The sequence below is a fragment of the Gossypium arboreum genome, chromosome 2 (genome assembly GCF_025698485.1).
Source record: "Gossypium arboreum isolate Shixiya-1 chromosome 2, ASM2569848v2, whole genome shotgun sequence".
Taxonomy (NCBI): Eukaryota; Viridiplantae; Streptophyta; class Magnoliopsida; order Malvales; family Malvaceae; genus Gossypium; species Gossypium arboreum.
Window position 1 is genome coordinate 42,206,480 of NC_069071.1, and position 13,961 is coordinate 42,220,440.

Sequence of the window (13,961 nt, forward strand, 5' to 3'; positions counted from 1 at the left end):
CTTTCAACAAATATTGAAATTCAAAGGCTGAAAACTCTTCTCGAGACATGATTAATAGATGAAAAGAAAAATGAATAAAACAAAACAGTAAATGAATACCTTACCACAAACCTCACTAGTCACTCACAATAAAATTTGAATGGCACTCACACTCGTGTTTGCACTCAAGATTGGCTTTTTCAACACTCTAATGCTCTCACAACACTCGTACCTTTTACCTCTCTTTACCTTTCTCATGATTTCGTAAGCAGATTCGCCAGCTTAACCTTAGTCTAGGTGGTCGGTTTCAAATGGGTAACAAAGGATGATTTGATTTAAAACTGGGTAGGCTTACAAGAAAGAAATTAATTCAAGTATAGTGTGGCGAAAAGGTCAAGGATGGAAGTTGATACGATCTGCCTCGGAAGAGTCGAGTCGTATTAGTGTGCTCGATCGTCAACAAGAAGTTACGTTAGGTTTAATTGAAAAGGTCAGATGAAGGAAAGAAGGGTATTGGTTTTGGGTTCGGATTAGAATAGGTAAGAAGAGTTTGAAAATTCGGGTTTGGAGTCCGAATAGGTATGGATGAAGGAATTGGTTCAATTAGGTAAATGGAGAAATGGGGTTGAACAAAAAGTGCAAACAAGAACCAAAACCGATTTGGTATCGACCCGTTGTTTATAAGCTCTTTTAGTTCGATTTGGAATTGGTAAAGGAAAAACCTCGACCCACTATCTAACAAGATAGGAACCTCGGTATGTTTGAACGCCACACAACGAGTAGTGATAAGTTCTGTTTCGACAAAGAGCAACGGCTGACACACTAGAACGCTAGGAAGCCAATCGAATCTTTGAACGAAATTGGAGAAAAAGTTTTGCCTAACAAATTCAGCAGCATAACATTAACAAAAGTCCAAAAAGTTCTTTACAAAGTAACACAAGCCACAATTTATAGTGAATGCAAGGGGTAGCCGAATAGGCTCTTGAGGTAGCTAAATGGTTTCTGAAAATTCCAGAATTTTGATGAAGCTTCCTTGAAGTTTCTTGTGCATGGAGAAAGGTAAGGGGCAGCTTCTAGATGCCTTGGTTCAATAGAAAAATTGAATGAATTGTTTGGGAGCTGAAATGCCATCAATAGGTTCGGCCAAATGCTTGAATTTGGAATTAATGCTGCTGCTTGATTCAGCCAAATGTTCATGTGATTAAGGAGCTGTCTAGAGCACTTCAATTGTCTTAGAATGTGAACAAACCGATTTGAACAGCCACACATGTGTGAACAAACAAATCCGAACAGCCCTTGGTGTGAAAGGAATAATCGGGTGGGTGTGAACAACCTTAATTTGTCTTGGGCACCAATCGGTCTTCTTGAAGAGTTGTAAGGTTTGGCTGAATGGTCACTTAGGGAACACCAAAGATCAGCACACCAATTTTAAATCATCCATGCACCTATGACGTCCAAGGGTAATGTACCTACAACATTTAATTCAGCAAATTAAATCCCTTTTAGACACATTAAATTCGCAACATAGACAAATAAATCTTGCACCATAAATTAGGCTGGACATAATTAATCTTTGTAATAGTTAAGACATATTTAATTGGTCCTAATTAATTAAGTACTTAATTTAGAACATAATTAAAACATGTCCAGATTATGACAAATTAATTATTAAAACAAATAACTAATAAAACTAACAACAACTTAAATGATTTATTCCAACATAATAAACGCAATAATGAAATGAGTGAAACGAGCTCGTTGAGCTAAGTTAAGTTGAAGTTGAGCTGATTTGAGCTGATTTGAGCTTGAAGGAGTATGCATGGTTTGCTTGGTTTGCTGGTCCAAGAGCTTTCAAGAAGTCCAGCAACGGTTTCACCCCAAACTCTATCAACTAAGGTTGTTGTTGCGTCTTTGAATCTCTTTGCTCGAGCTCGGGTGATCGGTCCTACAGGCAATTCGAGAGGATCTTCATTGGCAGTCGACAACTCGGGAGGTGTGGTTGTATCAGAAGTGGATGAGAGGGTAAAAGTTTCAGGATTGAAAAATGGAGGAGTAAAACTATGTTCAAATTTTCAAATTTTGTTTTTTTTTTCAATTTTTTTTTGAATTTTTTTTTTGAAACTTACTTGATGAGTCACAAACTATTCCTAGAGTAATTTTGAATGCTCGTACTCCTCGTTTTTGTAGCTCTGATACCAAATGATACGATCTGCCTCGGGGTGAGTCGAGTCGTATGTGAGTTTGCCCGATCATCTACGAAGGAATAGCGTTCGATTTGTTCAAAAGGATGTTTTAACGTAAATAATGGCGGAAGCTATGTAAAAGGATTCAAAGGTGGGTTTATGGATATGAAGTTTATGTAGATGGGTTTATGGATATAAAGTTTTTGTAGGTTTGGTTATAATGAAATGAAAAGATGGAATGGAATGGAAATGAAAATGATCTCAAAAACAAACACGAACCAATATTAGAAAATATTGACCCAAATGTTTATAAGTTTTCAAGGTGGTCAGATGGAGAATATGAGAACCTCGACCCACTACTTAGCAAAGTAGGAACCTTGGTATGTTTGAACGCCACACTACGAGTAGTGATAAGTTCAGTTTTCAACAAAGAAAATGGATGACACAACTAGAACACTAGGTAGCCAACAAATCTTTGAACGAAAATAGAGAAAAGTTTGCCTCACAAATTTGGCAGAATATCATTCAAAAATGTCCAAAAAGTAGTCACCAAAAGGCTTGGTTACAAGAATTTATAAGGCTAAAATGAGCTAGCCAAATGGTCACATAGTAAAGTGCTATTAAAGGGCTAATTATAAATCAAAGACTTTTGAAATTCTAGAGTCAATAACTCCTCTCTTTAACTAGCTGAATTAATGTCCTTAAAGGCTTAAAAAATGACTCTTGATTTTCCCTTTGGCTAATTGAATAGACTCCAGCCACTTTAATGAAATTTGCAATGCATAAATTGTCCATTAAGTAGCAAAAAAAACGTTGGGGTATTTGAACAAGCTGCTACCAGATTTTAAAGGACATGAAATGCTCCTTTAAACTCTCTTTTAATGATGCTTAATGCTTCCTTTATAACAGCCCCCTCTTTTGTAACCAAAATAACTTGAAAAGTCTCCTTTATTGAATGCGTAACAGCCTTTGTGAATTGAAAAGTCACCTGCAATTAAAACATATGTAACCGTCACATTTATTCAATTATTAAACTTTAAACAAATTAACAACTACGTAAATAAATGAACACACACTTATGCATCATTTATTCCAACAACTAGTTAATTAAAAGAAGTATTTAATGAACTTTAACTCATGCACCAATAAATTAACCTAGTAACTAGATTAATTAAAGAAGCAACTCATTAAATTAAATTCATTAAATAAACTCATTTAATTAAACTAAGATGAGTTGTATTAATGACCAGCAACTCATTTATTAAACTAAGAGGCTTAAATGCAAGTATTAAAATGCAAACTAAATGCAAAGCTGAAAGAAATAAATAAAAGTTCAATTTAGTTGGAACGGGTTCAAGGAGCGGAAATTGAGCTGAAATTAGTTTGCAAAATGTTGCAAGGACACTTTATTAAGCTGGTCCCAACTCGATCTATTTCTCCAACCAAAGCCTCGCCCCACACTTGATTAACTAAGGCCGAAACAGCCTCCTTGAATTGCTTAGCTCGAGCTCACGTAATTGGTCCTTGAGGCAGCACCATTGAATTCTTGCTCGAACTTGATGCACTCCAGGTCACGATCGTATCAGTACTTATGCATGTTAAATCGATTGGAATTGAATTATGAATGTGAATTGAGAAGCATAGGTGAAAATGCCTATGTCATATAGGTGAGTAAGGGTAAAACCATCGTAAATTATCGATAAGGATGGGCTATGTGTGGAACCATCTTATAATTGCTAATTTGAATGGTTGCGTGCGAATCAGTGAGCAAGGTGTATTGTATTGAGATGATGCTTCAATGAAAATATACATATGTTCTTTGTGTTGAATGAACATTAAATTTAAGTTATGAGCCGTATGTGACTAGCATATCTAGTCGAATTTGATACTATTAACTGATGCATTAAGATATGTGTTCCAATGTGAAATTAAACCCTATGTGGTTGAAAGGATGAAAATCTTTGTTCATAGATATGTGTTTCAGTTATACATGATTGATGTATAAGTTATGAAAGTGGGAAAGAATAGATGAATTGTTTATCGAAATATGATATCAGAGTTAAATCCCGTAGGCTTCGTGCTGGTATTATATCCGAGTTGAATCCCGTAGTCTTCGTGCTGGTAATATATCCGGGTTAAATCCCGTAGGGTTCGTGCTGGTATTATATCCGGGTTAAATCCCGCAGGCCTAGTGCGGTATTATATTCGAGCCTTTGAGCCTAACAGACTATTATGCCCTTGAGACATTATTCGGGCCTTTCGAGCCTAGCAGGCTATAATGCCGGTAAATGATATCGGGCCTCGAGCCTAGCAGGCGAAATGCCGGTGAATGAATAAAAGTCTAAGGTTAAGGCACCTCGTATTAGTTTGACAAATGAATACATTCAATACGTTAAGTGGGCCAGGTACGCACTATGTACTCATATGTGAGTTCAATTTTAATGGAATCACGAGTGTACAATGTAATACATATGTGAATAAATGTTATAACTATATCTATGACCATGATACATTCGGTCAAGGTGTGAAAGTATTTGATTTATTTATGTTATATGAATTCAGATTAAATGTTATAAGAATGCTGAATGTGCTTGTGTATATTCGGCCAAATGGTAATATACCTAGAAAATGGCCTTTTGAGAAATTGAATAATCGAACTATAATTGCATTTAATTGTTTGCACAGCTTAAAACTTACTAAACTTATGAAAGCTTACTCCGTTTGTTATGTTCTCTGTTTTATAGATTGTTGGCTCCAGTTACTTGCTCGGGTTGGAGTTCGCCGGAGATATTATCACACTGTCGAGCTCACGCTATTAGTGTAAGGAAATCCTAGTATTTCGAGTCTATGGCATGTATAGGGTTTTAATGTTGAGTATATGATATTATAATTTAGCCAAAGGTGGTGACTTGTATTGATAAAGTGTTTTGGCCATGTAAATAGGCCTATGTTGGCTAGTGATGTTTAGGGCCTCGTAAGCCTATATATGGACAAATTACATGTGAAAAGAAAAGTTTTAAATTGATTGAAATTTTCGGTGCAGTTTTTGTGTGATTGACTGAGTTTAAGTTGGGTAACACCTCGAACCCTGTTCCGGCGAGGGATACGAGCGAGGGGTGTTACAAAATTTGTGATAAAAGTGTCAAAATCTCTAGGCAAGCATGTGATAGTTGACAAAGTATGTAAGAACTACCCTTTAATGATTAGAGGTATGGATTGGTTGACCATGCATGATGTAGTAGTAAACTGTGGAAGGAAAACCATTGAATTGAAATGTGAAAATGGTGATATTCTTCAGGTTAAATCAGATGAATCAGATAGCTTGCCTGTAGTGATTTCTTCTATGACTGCTCAGAGATGTCTGAGAAAGGGCTATGAAGCTTATCTTACCTTTGTGTTGAATATGAAGGAGTTTAAGTTGAAAATTGAGTTAGTGCCGGTAGTATGCAAATATCCAGATGTGTTCCTTGGAAGAGTTGCCCAGATTGCCTCCAACTAGGGAAGTTGAGTTTGGCATCGAATTAGTTCCAGGCACTGCACCTATTTCGATTACTCTATATAGGATGGCTTCAACGGAGTTAAAAGAGTTAAAAGCCCAATTACAAGAGTTAATGGATAAAGGTTTCACGAGACCCAGTTATTCTTCGTGGGGCGCACCGGTATTTGTGAAAAAGAAAGATAGTTCAATGAGATTGTGCATTGACTACCTATAGCTCAATAAGATAACCATAAAGAACAAGTACCCCTTACCAAAAATCAATGACTTGTTTGACCAATTGAAGGGAGCCACAGTATTTTCAAAGATATATTTGAGGTCCAGTTACTACCAATTGAGAGTTAAAGATTCAGACGAGGTATGGTCACTATGAATTTTAGGTTATGACTTTCGGTTTAACGAATGCTTCCACGGTATTTATGGATTTAATGAATCATATTTTTGACCATACTTAGATAAGTTTGTGGTTGTTTTTATTTACGATATAATGATTTATTCTCGTGATGAGGTCGGGCATGCTGAACATTTGAGAACGGTTTTGTAAACTTTGAGAGACAAACAGTTGTATGTTAAGTTTAGTAAAAGTGAGATTTGGATTCGAGAAGTTAGATTCTTGGGACACATTGTTTCGGGCAATGGCATTCGAGTAGATCTGAGTAAGATTTCGGCTATTGTTGAATGGAAACTGCCAAAGAAGGTGTCAGAAGTTAGAAGCTTCCTAGGCTTAGTTGGTTATTACAAATGGTTTGTTAAAGGATTTTCCATGATTGCTACTTCGATGATGAGGTTGTTACAGAAAGATGTTAAGTTTGAATGGACAGAAAAATGCCAACAGGGTTTTGAGAAACTAAAGGCATTGTTGACTAAGGCTTTAATTCTAGTACAACCTAAACTGGGAAAAGAATTTGTGGTTTATAGTGATGCATCCTTGAATTGGATTGTGTGCTTATGAAAGAAGGCAAGGTGATCGCTTAAGCCTCAAGGTAGCTGAAACTGCATAAGAAGAATTATCCGACACATAATTTGGAATTGGCTTCCATTGTGTTTGCATTGAAGATTTGGAGACATCATTTGTATGGTGAGACATGTCGTGTGTATACTGATCATGAAAGTCTGAAGTACTTGATGACTCAAAAGGACGTGAACCTACAACAACGGAGATGGCTAGAGATGATAAAAGATTATGAGCTAGTGGTTGATTATCACCCAAGAAAGGCGGATGTGGTTATCGATGCTTTGAGTAGGAAATCCTTATTTGCATTGAGGGCTATGAACACTCAATTGGACTTATCAGATGATGGTTTGATTCTAGCCGAGTTAAGACCCAGACCAATGTTTCATCAAGATATTATGAAGCTCAACAAAGTGACGGTCATTTACAAGCCAAAAGGGTTCAATATGAATCAGGTATAGAATTTATAAAACCCTAAACTCGGCCTGGATGTTATGACTGAATCTAATGATGTCACATTGGGTGTTTTTCGTTAAGTGTTATATCAATGAAAACTCCTACTAAATATTTAACCTCTTTGTTTGTTTTTCAAAAACAGTTATCTTTTTGAAACCTACGTTACTATCCAAAAAGTATTTACTTAAAAATTGTTATTCATTTCCAAAAATATCATTCTATAGCGGAAGCTTTTAAAATAGTTGTGTACTTGCGTTTACTTTGTAAAACATTGTTTCTTTTGAAAACTCGAGCTTTCCTATCTCTAGCAGTTATAAGCCAAAGCAAATAAAAATTCCCAAATTAAAGTTAAAATCCATAATGGCCTTATTACAGTAAAAATACCCAAAATAAAATTACTTATAAAAATAAAGCAAATATGATTGTAAATGAGGTTGTGTGGCTGCCTTTGAGTCCCTCATAGCACCGATCCACCTAAGCATGGGGATTACCTGTACAGATAAATAGATGGGTGAGTTTACGAAAACTCAGTGTGTAATCCCATATAAGCAACAGTCAGAAAACAAGCACAGTCTGGGCCTAAGCCCTTTTTAGCAATAGTGACAATATGTAACGCCCCAAATCTTCAGTAATTTAATTTGTGTGTTTTGTTGTATGTGGCTTCCTTGCTTTGTTGGTCAAGAGGGTTTTAAGAGGTGTGAGAAGTCCTGGGTTAAAACCTAGGCTTTAGCAAAATTTTGGATTTTTATTGAATAACCCTTGTTTACTGCTAGTGGACTCTTAAATTAATGAGAGCGTTGCAAGACATGAAGGGCTGGCTAGTCAAGTGGCTTGTGGCGTGTGGTGTGTGCCTAGGGGTCTTGAGTTCGAGCTACCCTTGGTGCAAGAGAATAATATTTTGCTGCTCTAGCAAGGTAGGTGGTAGAGTTTGGCCGAAACTCTGAGAGTGGAGTGGTTGTGTGAGAGTGGATAGCCGAATTTGAGGAGAGAATAGTGGGAGTGGGTAAGGGAGTTATCGATTTGAATTGGTGAAGAGGAAAAATAGGAGAGAATCAAGGAAGTGGAGAGTTGTGGTTGTAATGGTGCTGAAGGAGGACTTTCCTTAGCCATACGGTCGTAGGTTGGTGAGGCATTTGGGTGCCGAAATTTTCTTTTTGTTTTGTGCTCTAAAATTTGATAGTTCCATCTCTTATTCGATTTTCTTATCTTTTTTTTCATTATCCATCGGTTTTTTGTTCATTGCTAGTCGAGTACCACTTGTGTCTTATGAGCATTTGTTTTCATATCATATTTGTTGGACGACTCTTCTGTTGTGTAGGCTGCTAGTTCGGTTCTTCTCCCTCTCCCTCACTTCCTTTCTGTATTTTCATACCTTAGCCGAACCCCTACCTTTTTCTTTACTTTCTGTCAGCTTCCAGTGTTTTCTTTCACTATCATTTCAACCGAATATAACAACATCTTCTTCTCCTCTTCGCTGTTCACGGTTCTCTCTCAACTCTTTTTTCCTTCTTTGGTGGTTGGCTGAATATCGACTGGTAAGTTATTCTACTTTTTTGGTTTTCCCTTCTTTTCTCTTAATGCCGACCCTCTTTCTTTAAATTACTCTGGTATTCTTTAGGGGCAATACTTCGCGAGGGGTAAAGAAGTGTGCAAGTGTTACAGAAGAGATCAGAACCTTTCACTTGTCTCTCGATTGAAGGTAGCGTTTTCGTGGTGGTTGTTTTAGATTGGGGTATTTGGTTTGGAATCTAACTATTGGCCGAATGCCCTTATCTCTGTTATTGATCATCTGTTACTGATCATGTATAAGTAAACATGATTAATAAAGATCATTTATTATGCAGTATTCATCAAGGAGTTTGTAGCCAGCCTTTGTCAAACGGTTCATACAGGGCTAGTCTCACTTTCGCAATCAACGCAAGTTTTGGGTATTATTTCAAGTTAGGAAATAGAAAAGGGTGATTAACTCTAGTATCGAATGAGTAATGGAACATCATGATTGAATGTAGGTTTGGGAAGCGCTTGGGTTGGTCACACGTTTTGCAACAGGTGTGTAATCACACTGTCATTAGTAATAGATCGGCAAAAGCCGAAAATGTTCAACTGTTGACACTACACTAACGTACGCTCGCACGTGTGGTGAGCTGAATTCTCAAAGCGTGGGCATTCGATCGAAGAGGCCACCATGAACGATTTCATGGGCTTAGACTGATTTTGACCCACGATGGGCTGAAATGGGCCATATGAGCCCCATGGGCTCGTGGACCCACACGGGCATACTGCACGAATGTGTTGAGATTGTTGGGTCGGATGTGTAGTTTGCATGGCCAAGGCCATTATCTGGGCTACTCGTGTGGCCCCACATGGGCCGTAATATAGGCCGTAATTTATATCCAAGGCCATTACTGTTTAACTGTTAAGGTTGCACGGGTCACGCGAGACGACTGTGGACCTACTGTTGGGTCGGTAAGTACACCTAAACCCTAAATTATGAAATGACTATTATACCCCTACGAGGTAAATAACGCAAATACCCTTATGTGATGTATGACTATTTGAGCATGCCATTCTTATCATATGAACATTTATATTATGTTGCATTGCATGGGGTGGGATATATATATATTGTTGGAGGAAGTGTACTGAAAGGCTATAAACCTATTACTGGCAGCTCTGCTGCAAATACTATTAGTACCGAAATCGGTACTTTATTCTGAAGTGTAAGGATGGGTGGGTTGATTTATTCCACACATGGAGTGTAGGGCTAGACGGAGTGGAGTGTAGAGGATGGTTGGCTAGGATCTCTTTATGCATTGCTGATACTGTACTGTAATGGGCCAAAGCTGGCACTGATATTGATACTGATATGGGCTTAAACCAGACTGTTCAACACTGTATGTTTGACTGATTATTAAATAAGGATTACACACTGAGTTTCATAACTCACCTTCTCTGCTTAACTGTACAGGTAACCCTTAGGCGGGTCGGTGCTGCGAGGGCCTCGGAGATGGCCACACCACTGTCTATAATTTCATTTTGACTTTACTAAAAGTAGGGTTATTTGGGGTATTTCATGTAATAAGGCCATTTAAGTTTTATTTTTATTTGGTGATTTTATTAAATTGATTTATATCCGTTAGCCGTAGGATGCGGGTTTTCAAAAAGTAAAATGATTTTCAGCTATCATGCTACGTAACCTGATTTAAAAGTTTCTGCAACGATAATGTTTCAAAGTGTAATAACGACCTAGCAAATGACATGTTTTACTAAACAAATCTGAAATTTGGCAAATGGATTATACAAGTTAGTTTTTTAAAAGAATCACAAACGAGGTTTAACAAAAACAAGCTTTTTTATTAAAACTGCGATTCTTTTCTGAAACTCACTCTAATGTGACATCACATATAAGGCTCTAATATCTAAGCCAGGTTTGTGGTGTTACATTTAGTGGTATCAGAGCCAGATTACAAAAACTCAGCTGTGGATTTGGGTTTTTCCTAAAAACGGAGATTTCAAAAGAAATGTTTTAAATGGTGGAAAGATATTTTAAAGTAATAGTTTCCGAGTGTGTAGTCTACCGAGTCTCCGGTGCTGATTTTGTAAGTTCTCTAAAGCTACTGTTTGATTTAACTAAAATAAGATTATCGTAAATGATAGACTATACTGAAATCCTTATTAGGGAAACCTAAAACTGTAGTAAGACTACGATCTGCGAAAATAAACAACTCTGAATTATTAATTTTATTTTTCATAGAACATCCGCTAATAAACACTGGAACTGTAAAACTGATGCATAAAACTATTAATACAGATAATACTGAATCGACTATGAGCACTACAGGTACTCATGGAGGGGGTAATAGAGGTCGCGGTGGAGGTCGTGGAGGTGTTCGGGCTGGATCTTCAGCTTCGGGCCATATGCCTAATGTTGCGGTAAGAGAGGCTTCGAATTCACTTTTGACCGAGACTAGGTCATACGATTGGGTGGCTGGGGATGACGCACTGTCCCAAGCTATGCTGCAGATTTTGAAAAAGGTCGTTGGGCCCAATACTAGTACTGTGGGCCGTAGGTCAGTGACGGAACGACTCAGGTCTAACGGGGCTGAGATCTTTAGGGGTATCGCTGGAGTTGCCCCTAATGTGGCTGAATATTGGATAAAGGCCACTGAGAGGATCATGGATGACCTTGACTGCACCCCAGAGCAGAAACTGAAAGGTGCAGTGTCATTGTTGAGAGATGAAGCTTATCAGTGGTGGCTTACTGTGAAAGAGGGTACTCAGCCCGACCGATTAACTTTGGAGTTTCAAGAATGCATTCCAAGGGAAGTATGTGGGCACTAGATATGTGGATGCCCGCAGAAGGGAGTTTCTAAATCTAACCCAGGGGGACAAGTCCGTGGCTGAGTATGAGGCAAATTTTTTGTGATTGAGCTGCTATGCATGAGGCATGATGGCCACTAAGTATGAGCACTGTGTACATTTAGAGGACGACCTCAAAGATTATCTGCAAGTTTTGATAGCTCTACAGAGGGAATGAGATTTTGTAGTGTTAGTAGAAAAGGCAAAGATTGCTGAGGATGTGGAGCATGCTGAGCGCCAGAATATTGAGAAGGATAAGGAGAGAAACAAGAGGGTTTGGGAGCTCTCAAGTTCAGCTATGGGGCCTAAGAAAAAGGTCAGGGTTGATGGGCCAGCTAGAGTTAGGGCCCCTGTTGCTACTTTTGGGTCACAGCCTTGTACAATTTATGGGAAACGCCATCAGGATGAGTGCTGGGTACATGTGAGGGCATGTTTCAGGTGCAGATCTATGGAGCATCGTATCAGGGATTGTCCACGGAGGCCTGATCAAATGCAAGCTACTGGTAGGGATACTATTCAGCTGTAGAGAGGTTTTCAGCAACCACCGAGAGGTCGTGGTCAGGCCAGAGGTGGAAATGGTATGGGCCATGGTCGTAGAGCACAGGGCAAAAGTGCGGGTCATACTGAGGCGAGGTAGCCAGCACTGGTTTATGCTGCATGTCACCAAGAGGATGGAGATGCCTCAAATGTTATTATGGGTATGTTTCTTATTCATCAGGTACCTTACATTGCATTGATTAATGTTGGTTCTACGCACTCTTATATAGCACGCACTATGTTTGAGACTTTGGGTGTGATGTGTGAAAACATTACGAGTGAGATTACCGTGTTGAGTCCATTAGGGCAGTTAGTGAGAGTTAACAAATTGTTTAAGGATGTACCTTTGGAGGTTCAAGGAAAGATCTTTTTAGCCGACTTGATGGAACTTCCTTTTGGCGAATTCGACATAATATTGGGCATGGGCTAGCTGGTTAAGCATCAAGCAAATTTGGATTGTGCTACTAAGCGGGTGGTTCTGAAAACTGTAGAAGGTGACGAAGTGGTCGTGATTGGGAAGCGTCATAATTATCTCTCAAATGTGATTTCTGCACTTAGAGATGAGAAGTTGGTTCGTAAAGGTTGCAAAGCGTATTTAGCTCATGTCAGTGCTACGGGTTCTGAGGTTTCTTTTGTTAAAGATATCAGAATAGTTAAGGATTTTCTGGATGTTTTTCTCGACGAGCTACTTGGGTTACCTCCTAACCATGAAGTTGAGTTTGGGATAGAGCTCTTGCCTGGTACAGCTCTGGTGTCTATTGTCCCATATAGAATGGCACTGAAAGAGCTTGTAGAGCTTAAGGCTCAAACTCAGGCGTTACTAGATCGAGGGTTCATCCGCCCAAGTGGGTCTCTGTGGGGAGCACCGGTGTTCTTTGTGAAGAAGAATGATGGAACCGTACGTATGTGCATTGACTATTAGCAACTGAACAAATTGACTATTAAGAATAAGTACCCCTTACCGAGGATAGACAATCTATTTGACCAGTTTCGGGGAGCTTCGATTTTCTCTAAGATTGATCTCTGATCAGGGTACCACTAATTGAGGGTTAAGGAGACTGATGTATACAAGACAGCATTTAGAGCTTGTTACGGTCATTATGAGTTTCTAGTAATGTCGTTTGGGCTGACAAATACACCAGCTACTTTTATGGATTTGATGAACTGAGTGTTCCAGCCCTATTTGGATCGGTTCATAGTAGTGTTTATAGATGATATTCTGGTATATTTGAGGACTGAGGAGGAACATGATGCACATCTTCGGGTTATTTTGCAGATTTTGAGGGAAAAGCAATTGTATGCTAAATTCAGCAAGTGTGAATTCTGGCTACGTGAGGTAACTTTTCTGGGTCACGTGGTATTTGCTGAGGGGATTAAGGTTGATCCTGGAAAAATTGAATCGGTTCTAGATTGGAAGCAACCTAAGTCAGTGTCAGAGATTTGAAGTTTTTTGGGTCTGACAGGGTATTATAGACGGTTTGTTGAGGGGTTTTTGTTGATTGTTGTACCTCTGACTAAGTTGTTGCGTAAAGGGGTACCGTTTAACTGGACTAATCAGCAGTAGGAAAGTTTTGAGAAGCTTAAGTTCTGACTGAGGCTTCTCTCTTGATACAACCAGAACCTGGGAAAGAATTCACGGTTTATAGCGATGCATCACATGTGGGTTTGGGGTGCATGTTGATGCAAGAGGGTAAGGTAGTGGCGATGTGTCTCGTCAGTCTAAGACACATGAAGCAAACTACCCGACGCATGATCTAGAGTTGGCTAAGGTGGTATTCGTACTGAAGATTTAGAGGAATTACTTGTATGGTGAGAAGTGTATCATTTACATGAATCACAAGAGCCTCAAGTATCTCCTTACTCAGAAGGAGTTAAACCTTAGGCAGCATAGATGGGTTGAGTTGCTTAAGGGTTACGATTGTTCGATTGAATAGCATAGATGGGTTGAGCATTAGGGTTGTTACTGATTTGAGGGCAATGTTTTCTCGTCTTAGTTTAT